This window comes from Thermobia domestica, chromosome 1 (genome assembly GCF_964235325.1).
Source record: "Thermobia domestica chromosome 1, izTheDome1.hap1.1, whole genome shotgun sequence".
NCBI lineage: Eukaryota > Metazoa > Arthropoda > Insecta > Zygentoma > Lepismatidae > Thermobia > Thermobia domestica.
Window position 1 is genome coordinate 350,776,135 of NC_137454.1, and position 18,477 is coordinate 350,794,611.

Consider the following 18,477-nt stretch of genomic DNA (forward strand, 5'->3'; position numbering starts at 1 on the left):
TGCCTATTGTTCGTCATACCAAATAATGTGAAAGTTTTCATTTTGTATATGCGGAAAATGCAATGCAAACTTGGAATGTTTGTGGCAAATTAAATATCATTTGCAATTTTTATGAAAGAGTAAATTTAATGCAACAAATTTCATACAAATGTAGTTTCAAAACTTGGCAAAAGCAAACATTTGGCATTTTTCTGCAAATTTGCTTCCACCTATCTAGTGCGCTTGACAGTTTCAATTCAAACTTTGAATGTCTTAGCAAATTAAATATTATTTTCAAGTTTTATGTTATAGCAAATTTCATTCAGCAAATTATATACAGATGTAGTTTCAACAATTTGCGACTACAAACTTTTGGCAAGTTGTCTTCAAGCTACCTACCCACAATTCACTGCGCTTGGACGTTTCACGAAAGAGACGTCATATGTTTGTTTTCTTTATGTGTTGCGGCGTGTGAGTGCTGTTGGACGAGTTCCTGGACATGAAAATATTGAGAGAGAGAGTGCTGTACAAATTGGTAAGTGCACAGTAATAGTTAAATATTCTTTTATTTTGTATAAAATAAAAATGTTACAGGAGTAAATGTGAATTATACGATGTTCGTGTAGCGCTTGCTAGTGAATCGAGTCGGACCTTTCAATCTGATAGCGCGAAAGGTTTATTGGATGCAAATATTTTACTCTTTATTTTACTTACCTTTAGAACATTTTACAAGTAGAACTGATTGATTTCTGTGTGAAGAACTTAACATGATGTGAAAACAATGATTTAATGCACAAAGTGACGTGCAGGTTTACTTTTGGCGCACCACACGAAATAATTGTTGAAAAATTGATACTTTCATTGGTTTCTTTTATATTGTCTCCTAAAAGATTTCGCTAGGTAATATTTGAAAATATTTCACTATGAATAGATAAAATTCAAGGAGGCCACCAGAAGTAATTGTTGAAAAGTTACGATTCTTTTTCGATTTCCATATAAATACGCCTTCGTGGTGTATGACATAAGAACTACAGTCCAAAAACACAACCAGCCTGTCCTAAATGACCACAAAAAGCACGAGTGCGATCTAACCGAGGCAGGGCGGTGCAATGCTGGTGTGCCTGCGCGGGGTACGTCCGTGGGAAATGGGCGCGTCAATGATCATGGGTATACGCGTAAGCGAGGGTAGCAAACCTAAATGGGTTTTGGCAAAGATACGAATTTGAATAGAACTTGTCATGGTGTCATACTAGTAATGCTCCACATATAAACATAATATACAGCTTCTGTACACTGTGCAGATGAACACCGCTGCGCCTGTGGAAAATAACATGTAATAGAGTCATCTTTCATATGCACTCAGTTATTTTATCGAGTGACGCGGTGGCTCAGTGGTAGAGTGTTCACATCCGGTGCTTGGGGTCCGTTGTTCGATCCAGCTCGCGCCGTGTGGACTGTGGTGCTGGTGGGTTTTCTCGGGGGTTCTTCCGTTTCCTCTCACATTCTTCGTTCCACCATTTCACTCATCTCTCATCACCCTCTCCTTTAGCCTAACCGACATAAACGTGGGACGTAAAACTTAAAGATTTCATTTCTGTTTTTTCAGTTATTTTAGCACAGAATTGTGCTTTGGTCCAGGTCTTAGAAAAATGTAAATCTGGTCCTGACAATTACACACGGCACAGGGAGAAATATCAGATTAAACTGACGAACGTAATTTTGGCAAATACAACCATGTTAATAAATATTGCTAAACGCGCGAAGAATATTGAAGGTAGATTGTACCACTGATTTAAATAATTTGCATATTGTTTTCCTGTAAAGCATTTTTACAGCGCATCTTAAGTTTTAGGCATCTTTAGTCTATACAATTAATTGCAGGGTACGAAGAGAGCAAAGCAGCTGCTGGATAGTGAACTTTTGCCAATTATATTCTTGAAAAAAAATTAAATTAAATAAAATGAAATCTTTTGCTTTTAGTCTCACGGTTATGCCAGCTATGCTCAAGGTGACGGTGATGATGAGAAATGAATAAAATGACGGAATGAAGAAAGTGGGAGGAAACGTGAGAATCCCGAGAAAACTCACACACAAGGTTTTTGTCCACCATAAAGCTCACTTGGCGCTAGCTGGGATCGAACTAGGGACCCCATGCACCAGAGTGAATGCTCTACCACTTAGCTACCGCGGCCTATTACACTTTTGTTCATAAGCAGACTATTCAATTCATTGTGTTGGAAAGTTGAAGGGGGGGATCTGAGGTGTCCCGTATTCTCATGGAGAAAATATGACAGGTTTATTTACGCTGTAAGATGTTAATGTCATGTAAGAAATTTTAAAACATTTATTTATTTCATAATCTTTGTTTTAAATTAACAGACCCCTTTTGGTATTCATATTTGGCGAACGTCAGTCAGGCTTCTGGATGACTTGATCTACATTTGTTCATTTCTCTGCGGAGGTCCTTCATGGCTAAGCCGTTAGTGTACGCATCTTCGGCGTGGGTGATCTGGGTTTGCTTCCCGAAGGGAGCTCATGTGGTTCGGTTTCCACTTTAATCAGTAGGTCCCGTCTCACATAGCCTCGCTGCTGAAAGGGACGTTAAACACAAAATCAACTCAATTCCTTTGTCTGCCTCTACCACACACACTACAGGGTACAATTTTCGGACTTTTAAGTTAAAATTTTCAGAGTACACGTACGCGACACTCTAAATTTCCCGTATAGATTTTGGCGGTATACCAACGTAAAATGTCAAAATGGCGGCCATTTTTTCAAAACAGCGAGTATCTACGCTACGAAGCGCAATTTTCAGTCTTTTACGTTGAAATTTTGACGGTGGAAGCACAAGATATGCTAACTTTGCTGTATAGATTTTTTCAGCGATTGAATGTAAAATTTCAAAAAGGCAGTGAGTAGAAAATTGCTGCAAGTTGTGACAATGACAATCTTGAAATATAAATAACATTTTAACACTTTTATCCCAAAGACATGGAAATATTTCGAGAAAAACGATTAAACCCGAAAAAACCCATATGGGCCCAGGTGTGTTGGGCTTTTTCAAAAAAGCCCGGGTTTTTTCAAACCCTGGTTTAAAAACACTGAATTATACAAAATAATCCACGGTTAGTACTAGTTACATATATTTTAATATAAGGTGTATGAAAATGCGGTATCCATAAAAGTGCTAGTAGTTTGAATTAAATTTATAGTGTGGAAACTTGTTTCAATACTTGAAATACATAGTCGTTATAAATATTAAGTATTGGAATTTTAAAATGCGCGGATGTGTGTCGTGTCACATGGACTTTTACTTTTTTTTTTTTTTAAAAAAAAAGGTAATATAGAATTAGTCTTTAGTTAAGTAAATAATGATATTTTTTTACGACTTCGCACAATAAACCTTAAACGTCATTTGTGTTTGTATTGTAAAAATAAATTGCGGAATTCTCATAAAGGAAACGGACCAGAATATGTTAAATTGCACCATACGTTCCAAATGTTTAGAATTTTCTTTGAGAACTTGAATTTGGAGGTTTTCGTAATGCACACCATGGGCCATAATATAAACATTTTCTTCAGTTTTTAATGGTAAATGTAATGTTTTTAGGTTTGATACCCTGAGAGAATCCTACCACACAATCAGAAAAGGGGGATAAAAGGAGGTTATAATATTAAATGTTCGTTTCAGATTAAATACTTTTAGTTTCTGCCCATTCAAGTGTAATGAAGCAAACTGCTCAATCGATGCCTTTTAAAACTGAAAATAGGTCTATTTCTCGTGGTTTGTTTCTAGTGTTTTGTTTTAATGAATGTATTTTATAACATTTAACCTATTGCACTTTGTTGTACGTTTACTTTGGAACGCAAGATATTTTATAGAGGATACTGTTGTTGAAATGTTGCAGTGTGCGAAGCACTACAAGTGACGAGTCTAGGAGAAAAAAAAAATATTTTCAATTTTTTTACAATTCGAAATCTGAAAGTGACCGAAGTTGAGTCATCTTTTGATATGAAGGTTTTTTGGTGTTGAATATCAAAGCAATCCTAGTAACGCTCACTTTGGTCTTCTTATCCGGCTAGACTCTTTGCATTTGACGACTGCTGTGGTATTTGAAAAGTGTCGGACAAGGCAACCACCATGTTCAAATAATGTGTGTAAAAATTAGAATAAACCATTTGATGATTAACATTTTGATCAAAAATATTCTTTTTCAATGCAGATCCTGTTATGAAATCACATCCCAACACAACCCAAGATTCAATAAAGAAATATACAAGGATTTGTGAATCAAGCCAAAACGAGGTTAACTCGAAGGTGAGTAAGCAGTTTTACGTTCAAGTATCACTCGGTTATTTCATTACAGGTATGGTTTATTAGTTCATTGTTTGATGTTGTGTTCACTCGAGATACACACAATCTCGAAAGTCGAAAACCCCGGCACGCCGTATGCTTTCTTCATTTGTCACTTTGTTAAACGAAGGTTAGAGACAAAAGACGACAACCAATCAGAGTCGATTTTACAAATTGACCGAAGTTTACTTAAACGAGGTTTACTGAACTTCGATTTTCAATGGTGCAACAAAAGTCCGGGAACCACGTTTAAACTTGAAAGTTTAATTTTGAACGCGTTTAAGTGAACGCTCGTTTAAACTTCGTTGGTGCACACGGCTGCGAGAATTAACCATGAACGTTGTTGGTGCAACATACATTTAAACCGAGCTTGGTTATGACCTCGTTCAACAGTTGAACTTCGTTGGTGCACACGGCTGTAACCTCCGTGTGCACCAACGAAGTTTAAACGAGCGTTCACTTAAACGCGTTCAACATTAATCCCTTCAGTGCGTAATTTTCAGATGCGAACCGCTGTAAAAAGTGTAGTTTTTTTCGAGAACTTTGGATGTTGATTCTAAATCTGTTTCAGAATTACTTACATCAGAATCACTAATTAATAACTCTTCCTCGATATCAGCATGGTTGAAATATCGTTTTGAAGCCATTACTGTGCTGTCTGCTCTCAAACAAAACAAAGAATGAAAACTGTATTTGACGAAGCACAAACTCTATTTTAATTTCTTTCTTCCTCTTCTTCTTTTAATTAAGCAACAATTGAAACCAGCTGAGCGCAAACTCGCTAAATATTGTCGGGATAACATTACTCATACTATGGGCAAGTATATTCGCCATACGCAATACAAAGTAGCCAAAGCAAAATGAAAGCATATATATACGCCATCCGCACAGCAGGTGTGTTTTGAAGACACGAGTTAACTCGCCACCCACACTGAAGGAGTTGAACTTTCAAGTTTAAATGTGGTTCTCGGATCTTCGTTGCACCATTGGAAATCGAAGTTCAGTAAACCTCGTTTAAGTAAACTTCGGTCAATTTGTAAAATCGACTCTGATTGGTTGTCATCTTTTGTATCTAACCTTCGTTTAACAAAGTAACAAATAAAGAAAGCATACCGCGTGCCGGAGTTCTCGACTCTCTAGATCGTGTGCATCTCGACTGAACATAATCAAAGAATGGACTAATAAATTATACCTTTAATAAAATAAGCGAGTAATACTTGGTGTTGCAATATTGGTAGTAGATTTTAGATTAGATTGTAGCGTGTAGTTTTATACGAATCCATAGTATAAGTAGTAGTAGGAAAGGGTTAGAGGTCCGCAGGGGTTTGTTGGGTTCTGTTCTCCGTGCAGTTTTACTATACGTTTACACGTCCATTTTATGTCGAGAACTGAACCCAACTAACCCCTGCGGGGCTTCTGACTTTTTCCTACTACTACTTATACTATGGATACGTATAGTAAAACTGCACGTTGTTCTCGACATAAAACGGACAAATTAAAGACGTCTGCAATTTTTTCCATATATTTTACAATATGTGGATCCGTAGCCCCTATAGTAACACTGCACTATAAAGATTACACTAAACTTATAACAAAGAACAAATATAATGTGAATCTATATGGACCAGTGGTGATTTCATGAATTGACCGGGGGGAACTTCTCCGCGAGAACCATGAAATTCCCTCATGACCATATCCTATAGGTCAATGTTCCGTTAAGGGGGTCCAGTGTCTTTGACACCACTTGTTTCTATTGATTTTCGTTTGATTACATAATATAACGTTATATTAGGTTTGGTTAGATTAGCTTAGGTCTGGTTAGCTTAAGGGGATCCAGTGTAGTTTTGGGCCCCCTTAACGGAACATTGACCATCCTATCATCCTCAATATGGATTCATAGTACATTTCATCCCCAGTATATTAAAATTCGCCACCACTAGAAAATAAAAAATGAAAAAAAAACTTCTGGAATCCACTGTTGGAGAAAATTGATTCAACAGTTATTCATATTTCATCGTGAAAATGTTATTCTAATGCCTTTAACATTCTTTTCCCTGATGGTGTTTGCCTACAATTCCTAGTTAGCGTAGGTAAAGTTGAGGAGCTTTACCATTTATTCTTTCCATTTATGAGCTAACGACTTCTGCATTTTTAGTTTCTCACCTGTCCACCAGCTACGCACACATTTATAATATGTTTGCAAACTTATATATTATAAATACAACAAGTGCAAAAACCACGCACGAATCTGTGCTAAATGGCCAAAACAACCGAAGTTTGTATTTATTCCGATTCGAAGCAGGGCACAATTTGAGGGATCGCTCGTGATTTTCTCCGCGAAAGCAGGCACATTAGCGATGGTGGTGTGTGCATAAGAAAATACCACTGTTTAAAATATCATCCTCCTGTTTTGCGGTGCAATTTCTCAAAAAACATTCGCTACACATGTAAGTAATCTGTGATTATAGAAACAGCGTTAAAATGTATTGTTCATAATTATGCAATTATAATGCAAAACTAGTTTGTAGTGATCACCTACTACAAATTGGTAGGTATTTTTTGTACTAATTTGCTCATCACTCCAGCATATGGTTCTACCGAATTTCAACGCTTTTTTCTTTCTTTTTTTTTTCTTCTTTGTACATTTGCAGGTTAGATTAGAGCTTTCTTTTACCAGAGCATGCACTAAATGAAGAGCGCCATTACTTTAGGATGGCTCAGTAACGAATAAATAAAGTGTGGACGTATAGCATAAAAACTACTGTGTATAAAACACAAACCAAGTTATGCTAGGTGGCCACTAAAAAGCACGAATGCTACTAACCTAGTTACAGTAGAAGCGCAGTAGGGAGCCCCAAGCGTTTGCGTCCATAGGGAGCAGGCGCGTAAGCACGGGGTATGTACATAAACGAAGACAGTGGAGGAGCACACTTACATATACTATAATTTCTTTATCACTAATAATTAACTTCAATGTGCTGTGATAAATGGTAATTACTTATATTCACATTTTCATTCCTTCATGAAAGATATTTCACTCGTTTTTTACCTATAAATTTTCTATTTGGTAGAACTGTCTACTGAAGTGAACCATTAATTTGCTTACACCATGGCAAATTTGCCTGTTCACTACGGACGCACCTCGAATATAGCCGAGCAGCTTCACCTTGGCGTAAACCGTAATAGGTTCAAATATAGCTTGTAATGAGTAGCTTGCGAAGTTTGGTACGTGGTTTTGAGACGTGTGGAAGTTTCTATGTGTCTTATACAATTGTACGCAATTGGTTGATAACACTCTAGGAATAACTGGGTAATACGACGTGAAATATTTTTCATGAAGGAATGAGTGTGAATATAAGTAATTACCATCTATCACAGCATATTGAAATGAATTATTAGCAGGGTGGATTGATTTAAATCAGTCTGATTTAAATCACGATTTAAATCGAGATTTAAATCATTTGATTTTTTAAATAAAAATCGTTGATTTAAATCAAATTCCGAAATAATTTAAAGTGAAAATAAGCAAAGTCCCGTTTCTGTCTTGTTATTTCGATTATGGAAGGTAATCATAATACAATGAGAGTCAAATGTATAGTATGTATAGCATAGTATAAAAACAAGTGTCATGCATAGGATAATTCGGGAAAATCCCGTTTTGAACGGGTATCAGGGCAATCCTATTTTCACATTTCAAACATAGGGTTTATATTGTAAATCGTTAACTATTCCAACGGGGAAATCACCATCGACATTTAAGACGAAGATTCTTTTGTGTGCGCGTCTATATAGATGTTCCCAGATAATAGGGCGTATTTAGAAGTGTCCTATCCCCTCTCCGAATATATATATATAAAGTGTCACTTTGATAAGCATTGCTGTACTTTTTCCTTAACGCTTAACCTTTTAAATTATATCACCTACTTTTAGGTGATAGGATAAAATCTTCATTATTTGATTAAAAAAGTACAATAAAGCTTTTTACTTCGTTTTCTCAGGACTGAAGGCATTGTAGAGCACGTTACATATGCTTTCACGCCTCTCTGCGTCGAGACATAGGATGGATGTGATGACGTCATAAATTTAAAAAGTATATTTTTTGTTGTGCCTATTTTTATTATTTTTTGGCAGGCCTACATTTTGCATTCAGAAGACTGAAATTCTGCACACTCGTTCAGTGCACCCTTAGTATTTTTCAGATGATTTCAGATCTCTGCGTGAAAACAGGGGGGCCCACAGTGGCAAAAATGAAAAAAAAAACAAAAACAAAAAATAGCTTTCTTCGCGAATTTTCCGCCTAAGATGGAGACGTGTACCACCTGAAAGGCTGTTCTATTCTGAAGAGAATGATGTACGAACCATGATCTTAGGGTAAATAGGGATGTCTCAGGAAACTTACGTCTGGTTTTATACGGGAATCTGGGATATTTGGGGATATTATTTTTCGCGGGCTTACTTTTGCATCAAGAAGTTTGAAATTTTGGACACTCATTCAGTGCACCCCTTAGTATATTTCAGATTTGTTTCAGATCTTTGCCTTTAAACAGAGGCGGTACAGAGGGGTACAAATTTAAAAAAGGGGACATTTCTTAACAGAAAATCCCTTTTTTTTCGTGATTTTCCAATCCCAGATAGCCTACACGATGGACACATTTGAATGATACCGTTTGAAACTCTGTTTTATTCTGAAGAGAATAATGTACAGATCATGATTCTAGGATAAATAGGGATGTCTGAGAAAATTTTTATATTACATCCGGGTCATCTGGGGTATTGTGGGAATGATGTTAGCTCATTGTTAAATATTTTTCCCGCCCTTACTATTCAAGATAGGAGCTTGAAATTTTGTACACACATTTAGTACACCCTTAGTATTTCTCAGTTGATTTTGAGATCTGTGCGTTAACACAGGGGAGTCCAGAGGCGATCAAAATTTGAAAAAAAAAATCAGAAAAAATCCCGACTTCTCTCAAAATTTTCCGCTTCAGAGACATGATAGGGAAAATGTGAATGTTACCGTTTTAAAGGATGTTTTATTCTGAAGAGAATGAGGTATGAACAATGATCCTAGAATAAATAGGGATGGTGCTTCACTGAAAGTCTATAATTTACAAAAAAAAAAAAAAAAAAAAAAAAAAGCCATAATTTAAAATTGTTAAGAAACATTGTTTGGGATTGATATAGGTTAACGATTGGGGATTAATTCAAAATTCAACCCCAATACTTTCACTTAAATTACATAATTGGCATTTAATACTAATTCGTAATGCTTTTTCTTCAGTTCGCGACTTGTTTTATACGAGGGGAACGATTTGATTTAAATCAAAAAAATCGATTTAAATCAAAAAAATCATCAAAAATGATTTTTTTTAAAAAAAATCATGATTTTTTCCACCCTGATTATTAGTAATAAAGAAATTATTGTATGTTTAAGTGTGCTCTTTCACTGTCCTCGTTTATACGTATACCTGGTTGTTGACGCGCCTGCTCCCTATGTATGCAACCGATCGCTATCGTTCGGGCCTCCCTACTGCACTCCTACTCTAACTCTGTTAGATAGCATTCGTGCTTTTTGATGGCGACGTAGCACAAGTTGGTTCGTGTTTTATACACAGTAGTTTTTATGCTGTATGTCCACACTTGATTTATATGATACTGAGCCATCCTGAAATCAATCCGCAAGCAGTAATGGAGCTCTTCATTTAGTGCATGCTCTACTAAACGAAAGCTCTAACCTAACCTGAAAATGTAAGAACGTGTCAAAAATTGGTAGAACCGTCTGCTCGAGTAATGAGCAAATCAGAACCAAAAATACGTACCAATCTGTAGTAGGTGATAACTACAATCTAGTTATACACTATAATTGTATAATTATGAACCATACATTTTAATGCTGTTTCTATAATTACATGTTACTTACACGTGTAACGAATGTATTTTGAGAAATTGCGCCGAAAAACAGGAGGCTGACATTTTCCACACTTTTCTTTTCCTTATTCACACACAATCATCGCTAATGTGCCTGCTTTCTCGGACAAAATCACGAGCGATCCCTCAAATTGTGCCTGCTTGGAATCGGAATAAATACAAACTCCGTGGTTTTTGCACTTATTGTATCTATAACATATAAGTTTGCAAGCATATTATAAATGTGTATGCAGCTGGTGGACAGGTGAGAAACTAAGAATGCAGAAGACGTTAGATCATAAGTGGAAAGAATAAATGGTAGTGCTCCTCAACTTTACCTATGCTAACTGGGAATTGTAGGCAAATGCCAACAAGGAAAAGGATGTAAAAGACATTAGAATAACATTTTGATGATCAAATATGCTGTTGAATCAATTTTCTCCATCAGTGGATTCCACAAGTTTTTTTTTTTTTTTTTTTTTTTTTTTTTTTTTTAACTGGTGGCGAATTTTAGTATACTGGGGGAAGAATTGTGTTAGTAATGAAAATATTGGGATTCCGCATTGAGCATAGGTCCCGATGGAATTTCATGGTTCTCGGGGAGAAATTGCCCTGGCCAATTCCTGAAATCATCACTGGTCCACATAGATCAACATTAAATTTGTTCTTTCTTATAAGTTTAGTGTAATCTTAATAGTGCAATTTTACTATACGGAACCACATATTGTGAAATATATGGAAAAAATGCAGAAGTCTTTAATTTGCCCATTTTACGTCGAGAACAGCGTGCAGTTTTACTCTACGTATCCATAGTATCAGTAGTAGTAGGAACGGGTTAGAATCCCCGCAGGGGTTAAGTTGGGTTCTGTTCTGGACATAAAATGTTCAAACTAAAGACTTGCCCATATTTATATATATATATATATATATATATATATATATATATATATATATATATTACAATCTGTGTATCCGTATAGTAAAAGTGCACCGAGAACAAAACCCAACAAACCCCTGCGGGACTTCTAACCCTTTCCTATTACTACTTAACTATGGATGAGTATAGTAAAACTACACGCTACAATCTAATCTAAAATCTACTACTACTAATATTGCAACACCAGGTATCACTCATTTATTTTATTACAGGTAGAATTTATTAGTCTATTCTTTGATGTTATATTCAGTCGAGATGCACGCAATCTCGAAAGTCGAAAACCCCGGCACGCGGTATGATTTCTTCATTTGTTACTTCGTTAAAAGAAGGTTAGAGACGAAAGACGACAAGCAATCTGAGTCAATTTTACAAATTGACCGAAGTTTACTTAAACGAGGTTTACTGAACTTCCATTTTCAACGGTGCAACGAAAGTCTGGCAGCCACGTTTAAAGTTGAGAGTTTAATGTTGAATGCGTTTAAGTGAACGCTCGTTTAAACTGCGTTGGTGCACACGGGTGTAAAGAGCACTTTTGATGGTAATAAATAACTTTTCTTCCATGATTACTCATCAGTTGGAGCATGTGCTTCGGTTATTCAGCGATTTTTTTTCTTAAAGTAGCACTAAGAAACAGTTAAAAATTCAGTAGTCATTATGAAATGAAAGTAGTTGTCACTTCAAAAGCAGTGCAATCTTCATATCGTCCCTAGTATTCTTTTCAAATAATGAAAAAATAAAAATACTCGTGCAAGTTTGAACCAATGCAAGAAAATCCATATTTTCAGGGAAAGCACTTTATAACCACATGGAGGGTGTAATGGCGCTGATTTTTATATGTTTGTAGTGTGTTTGCTTACGAGGAAAGTACACGAATCATGAGAGTTGGATTTTTATGAAATTTTGTGTTAAAATTAAGTTCTAGTTGCTAAGGAGGACAGTAGTGGTCATTCGTTTCACAAATATTCCATTGATCTGCTACATGCATACCATTTTGAAATCAGGTAGGCAATAAAATGTGAAGAATACCTGTTTGGATCCGTCAAGAAGGAAATATGGGCAGATCCAACACAACTATTGGAAATCGGGGTAGACAACTTATATTTGAGGGCACTTCCAGTGCAATGTCACCATCTTAAACGCCGCCATATTGAATTGCAAACTTAGTATAAATGAGAATGGGGTCATGTGGGGTATCAAAGACCACTGGAATTGTAAGCAAAGTCTACATATCTGCTGCCACTTGTGAGTTAATAGCTGTCTCACACAGGAATGTATGGAAGCCATTCGACCCTCGAAAACATCTTTTGGTGTGTTGTAATTAATGAAAGATAAGTTGCTTATTAAAATATCCCCGTGAGGAATCTTTGATGGATGGCCACATGTGATGGAATACTGAGCTAGGTTCGTTCTTTGTAGCCTGCCTGAATTCAAAATGAAGGATGTTTCTATTTATAGATAAAAATGTTTCATTTTAGTAACATTTTTTTCGAACCTGTTACTTTGACATGTTGAAGATTTTGTTGATGTTTATTCTAAACAAAATCCAAGTAATATAAAACAGGTTATTGTAATAGGCTCAGGGAAAACAATAAAACTTAATAACTTTTATTCATGATCACAAACCATCCTTAAATCTGGATTCAGGCAAATGCTACTACGTACATTAAGTCTAGTCAATGCTGCAAGAATGACGTTACATAGACCACGCCGCCATATGCACTCTGTTCTTTGTTTCCTGTTCCCTGCTAGTTGCTTTAGTTCTTTCTTCGTGAGTTTTATTCGATTTTGTTTCTTAGTGGTATGAATTCGTTTTTGTTTTAATAATATTTTGCCTTGTATCTTTGCTAGCTCGCCAGAATAGAAGGAATTTGCTTATTTTTCCATATCATGTGGTAGCTATTTTCTCATGAGAGGATATATGAGTGGGTTACCAATCTGTTATTGATTTGAATCATTTTCTCATGCGCCTTTGCATCTAACGACGGTGTATTCTGTTAAACCATGTGTGGAAATAAAATTATGGTAAAACAATTATGTTTACAAAGAATATTCAGTTTGCGTGGTGTACATTTTCTATAACGGAAGAGGACATCGGGTGCAGATAGGGCCAAGCCACATTTTCCAACTTCCCAGATAATACGTTTTAAAAATTTAGAGCAGTTATGACCAACGTCTTGGGATTACGGAGTCGAAGATTACAAATTCCGAAACGTCGAAGGTCACAGGGGCCATTCAATTTTCAGGAACTTCTTTATATATTTCATCATTTTTCAAGACCGCTTTGGTATTTGTGGTAATAAAACGAAGTGTCTGCAACCATCAACTTTGTCAACCATTTTAGGAGATTCGGGGATATATACATTATCCCAAAACACCCTAAAAACATAGGTGCTATAGTTGAAAAAAAGAGAAATAAAGTAATGCTCTCCAAGACTATACAACAAATGAAAAATGTTTAAAGCGAATAGTGTCCCTCACGAAACGTTAAGAAAAATTGTTGTTTTCGAAAATGTTCAAAAAAAAGCATGATGTTTTTAAAAACTGAAAGCTATGTTGTTCCTTATGAAAAGCTAAGAAAATTGCTTGCTCGATTATTCACCAAATCAGGAATCACTTTTAAAAATCGGGTACCGAAGTTCATAGTCCTCCTTACAATTCGAGTCTTGTGAGGCAGCAATTCAACTCTTTGCTTGTGTTTGTTCTAAAATTCCTGGAATAATTAGCATTAAAGTAAATGATTTTAATGTACAACATACATGTCATCATGAACCAAAAGTACAAGGGAAGTCTTATTATCTTTCGAAAATTTACATACAACGTTTGTATATTTAAAATCACAAATTGGGGTAACAAAGAATCTCGAGGGTCCCATGTGCTACCTTCAGTTGTATGAGGATTCCAAAGTCTTATGGCCATTGAATCACAATTCAGTGATATAAAATCGCAGCCCGAACTGTTGGACTTAAACTAAATTTGATGCGAAGGTATGTCTTGAAGAGCAAGTTATGTCTTGGAGAAAAAGAGAATTTTGGCCAGGTCGCCATCTTGAATGAAATAGGGCCGCCAGTCAATATACGGTTAGAAAGTGCCTAGCGCGAACAACTAAGGCTAGAGAAGCGGAATTCGCTATCATGGTATATCATGAACAGTAGTTTGCGGAAAATTACGAAGTATTAAACAATTCGCAATCTTGAGTTTATGACCACCGAAAGTGGATCATTAGGTATAGGTTACATTAAAAACACGATCCAAAATAGCGGGAAAACGTATATGAAAAAGCTGCACAGGCTGAAGCGCTGGAGCTAGAGAAACGAAATTTGTTCTGATGATTGTATCATGAAGAGTAGTTTATGAAACAATTGCGAAATTTTCAAAACGATACCGTTTTTAATGGAAAATGAGCACCAAGTATCGGAAGCAAACTGAAATCATCGGAAGCAATACAACGTACGTGATTTATTCTGTAGACATAAAACTGCCATCCGTGGTCCTCAGATATTTCCTTGTCAATACGTGAGAAATTAACTCTCGTCTTAATATCATGTTGATAATCGAATGTTATAGCGCAAATGCATAATTCTTTGAATTTTCATTTCAGAGAAGGCAGAAGCAGAAGTACTCCAGTTTCCTTGGATGAGAGCAGAAACACCACTCGAGTTTCAATGGATGAGAGTGGAAGTGCTACTCGAGTTTCATTTGAGGAAAGCGGAAGCACTATTCGAGTTACTCTGGATGAGAGAGCATCCTCATCTGGAGGTGGCACTCACAGTAGCACAGTCTCAGTTTCCAACGGAAGAACAGTGATGGCGAAAAGTGGTGATAGGTCTGTTTTGAGTTTGTAGTTTTTGTTGGGTGCTATGTTGAAGGAAAGTTGCACATAATGAAGTGAGAGTTGTTTAGCCTGCATGCGTATGAAACAAGACCTGTAACTAAACTTAAGACTTTGTTCATATATGGTTGAAACCGCATGGTGATAAGTCTGTTTTGTGCATTTAGTTTTTCTTTTTTTTTTTGTGTGCTAATTTTGAAGGAGAGTTACACAAAGTGAGAGTCGTTTAGCTTGTATGCGTAACGGAAGAACAGTGATTACGAAATATTTGTAACTATTTGTAAGAAGTAATCCGAACAACTTAAGACTTGTTTATATATGGTTGAAACCGCACACGGTTGATAGATCTGCTTTGTACATTTAGTTTTTGTTAGGTGATAATCAAGGAAAGTTGCGTATAATGAAAAGAGAGTCGTTTAGCTTGTATGCATATGAAACAAGAGTTAATGTTTACCATCGGGGTAGTTATCAACAAAGATGCATTGTACATAGTTTCCAGTAATATAACTGTTTTGTTCATCCACGAGATAATTTGCAGCATCTGTGCTGTAAGTAGTCTGCTATATTATAAACTGAAAGATCAACATCATTCAAATACCACATTCACTATGCTTTATATATATATATATATATATATATATATATATATATATATATATATATATATACACAAACTCGTATTACTTCCGTGAAATTCATATAATTATATTAAATTTTGACAAAATGGTCGTATGGTATTTTGTGAGCTGGTCAATGATATCGGCAGAGAACTGGGTTTATAAATCTATCAGTTGGTATGACTCAAGCGGCTTGTAACTGCTAAGAAAAGTTACCCCCAAAAATATTCACCTGTTTTTCGAAATAAAGTAATTAGCATGAAAAGGGTGTAAAGTGTGAAGTATTTTTATAATTGAGTATGTAGGGAAACTGCATGGTACGAATGGATTTTTAGGTATATTGTACTCACCTCACGGACCTCGTTTTTGACAGCATCGACCAAAGCATGAAGACCGGCAAATAATAGTTAGAAACCACAATGTAGTGTTTTATAGTTTGTGACCTCGGTTCCAGATAAAAAACTGAGAAATGGAGAATTTTAACGTGTAGCAAAATATTCCTCACCAGAAAACTCCAACTTCCTACCTCAAATCGCCTCCGAATTTGCACCAAGCATGGCGAGCATATATAAAACACAACCGGATGTTTTTGTTTCTCAACATAAGATAGTATTTAGCTGAAGTAACTTGATTGCAATTAAGAATTTTGAAAATGAATCCTGTATCGTGCAGATGCTATGCAACCAGTTTGTGTGAGTGATGACTGGGTCGCTTCTCGATCAAGTGTGTGTCTATACGCCAGATATTGGCACACGTTGGTTTCTGGATGCATGTTCCGATAGTTCGGGGGAAAAGCTTCCGGGTGTGTTCTATCTCTGCTTGATGCAAAATCAGGTTGTTTGAGATATGAAAAAGGTAGAGTTCAAAATTTTGATATTTTCTTCCATTTTCGCACGATTTTCAAATTCAAAAACAAAAAAAAAAAAAAATGGTGGGAGGCGTTGTGAATAGGCTTCAGATACTGGCATCTGGTACTAAGTATTTTTATATATACACAACAACTTACTTTTCTCAACTTTTTTTTCTATAAAACAGTTTTTGTTAATCTCCTTATGAATTCTGTACTATGATTACTGAGTATTGTTATAGTTTGTAGTACATTGTCATTCTAAAGTCAAAATCAAGCAATAAATATATAATGCCCTTTATTTACCGTATAGTATTTTTTTAATGTTTCATCCTAATCTTCTTAGTTATTTTTATCTGCTTGTTCTCACACATTCTAATGCGGTTGTGCCATTACCATGATTTTTACTGTTTTTTTTTCGACATGATAATTTAGAAAAGGCTTAATCCTTTGTTCTTGGAGCCATCTGGATGCCGCCATGTTTGTTTATGCATTTGGAAGTGTGTTTTCCCTTGTGCATTATCTTCGAGTATAATGTGTTGTTATTGGATAATTTGTCGTCAATTGTTACTTTGCTGAGTGATTGTGCAGCCGATTTTGTAAAATTTTGGATTAAAATGTACAGGCCAAATTCGTTAAAAGGTCAAATTTATTAGATTTGTTTCAATGATTCGCTTTTAAGTCGAAATCTCCCTACGAGGAACCAGAGAAACTTTCCGTGTCCATTACAAGAGTAAGTGATGGAATAAACGTTGATGTAACCTTCAGAAATATTCAGGTTTAGGCTTTTTTTTTAAGTATTTATGTATGCACATATATAAATTAAATGACGTTAAAATAGTCGTTAATAAGTTACTTCTTATTTTATGAACAAGAAAAGTGCAGCTGGAAGGTAGCAAACTATCTTCTATATTTGCTCTCTTCAAAAGGATGTGGGCTGATAAGGGTCATTTTTCGCCCATCGAACACCGGAAAAATGTAAAGTGTCTATAGATGCTAGATACATTCTGTTCTCTCATAAGTCGAAAGACACACTACCAAAATAGATTGATCCTCATATCAAAACTTACACAGCGTCATATTATTATGAGTTTGGTTTATTTAGGTTCATCGAATCCTTCTTACTACAAGCCTATATCAACGACAGCAAACATTGTCAAAATGACGCAAAACTACTTCTTTTTGGGCACTAATTTCTATGACTTATTTTCTTTCTCACATATCTATTATATTCACATACAAAACATATCTTCCAATATACAGACATTGCAAACTTGTCTGAATCGAACTCTTCATTTTTCCGGTATTCGATGGGCGAAAAATTACCCTTATCAGCCCATGTCGTTTGATATTTTTATATAGTTGTACTAGTTTCAAGACAATTGCTGCAAATTTTGATTAAGATATGTAGAAAAATTCTGAAACTAGTGAGGTACAAGTCAGAATTTAAACTGCTTGGGATCTAAAAACTATTAAAGCATACGAAACACAATGTCTCATTCCGATTACATTTAGACAGAACCTGGAAATAATGAAAAATATCTTCTAAACGTCACAGGTGATTACTCCATGTATGCAACCGGAATGGTAGATTGTGTTTTCTGTTTTAATAATATTAAATCGCAAGCAGTTATTATTTTGACTTAAACCTCCATCACTAGTTTCAGAATTTTGATACATATTTTAGCCTTATACCAAATTTGCAACAAACAATACCTTATAAATTTGCTACAAACAATACCTTATAAATTTGCTACAAACATTACCTTCTAAATTTGCTACAAACATTACCTTCTAAATTTGCTACAAACATTACCTTCTAAATTTGCTACAAATATTACCTTATAAATTTGCACCAAATATTACTTTATAAATTTGCAGCAAACATTACCTGATACATTTGCAGCAAACATGATCTTGCGATCGTAAAAACACTTTCTGCAATGTTGCTGCAAACCTTTTAATATTTTTAGCAAATTTATCAGCTCATTTTCGGAAATTTTGTCA

General features: G+C 35.6%; 1 long non-coding RNA gene across 1 annotated transcript; it reads left to right on the forward strand.

Moving 5' to 3' along the window:
- The first annotated feature begins 203 nt into the window (after positions 1-203).
- Positions 204-17,120, forward strand: LOC145664059 (uncharacterized). Its single transcript, XR_014127315.1, has 3 exons — positions 204-514; positions 4,203-4,297; positions 14,776-17,120. It is a non-coding gene; the product is annotated as an uncharacterized LOC145664059 (long non-coding RNA).
- Positions 17,121-18,477: the final 1,357 nt, after the last annotated feature.